This window comes from Neovison vison, chromosome 9 (genome assembly GCF_020171115.1).
Source record: "Neovison vison isolate M4711 chromosome 9, ASM_NN_V1, whole genome shotgun sequence".
NCBI lineage: Eukaryota > Metazoa > Chordata > Mammalia > Carnivora > Mustelidae > Neogale > Neogale vison.
The window spans coordinates 18,720,326-18,720,896 of NC_058099.1; positions in this window are offsets into that span (position 1 = coordinate 18,720,326).

A 571-nucleotide genomic window follows, 5' to 3' on the forward strand; every position below is an offset into this window, starting at 1 on the left:
GTGGGGGCAACATGCAGAAGGAGAAGGGAAAGCAGGTTCGCCAAGCAGGGAGCCTGATGCGGCACTCAATCCCAGGACCCTGGGATCATGACCTGAGCCAAAGGCAGATGCTTAACGGACTAAGCCACCCAGGTGCCCCAAAACCAGATTCTGTTGCTCCCTGAGGGTTAACCAGGCCCCTGGGACTGTGGTAGCATCTGTGCAAGTAAAATAAATAATTCTCTACCTGGGAATGTCTCTCTCTCTCTTTCTCTCTCTCTCTCTCACACACACACACACACACACACACACACACGAGTATACTTGCAGAAAGTGTAGAAAACGGCAAATGCATAAACTGATAAGAAACAAGTCAGTGTAGATAAAATGTGTTCCTGCCCTTGGGGAATTCCTAAGACTTTCCTTCTCCACATTTAGTAACTTTTTGTTCACCCCGTCTGTCTATTACCTACCAATGCCTCCTTCACCTACCCTATTTCCTCTCAGAATTCCCCAGCCGCACAAAGGTTGGCTCAGAAGAGGTCCCTGCACCCCCAGGAGGATTGACAGGAACAGGCCTGAAAGGGAGGAA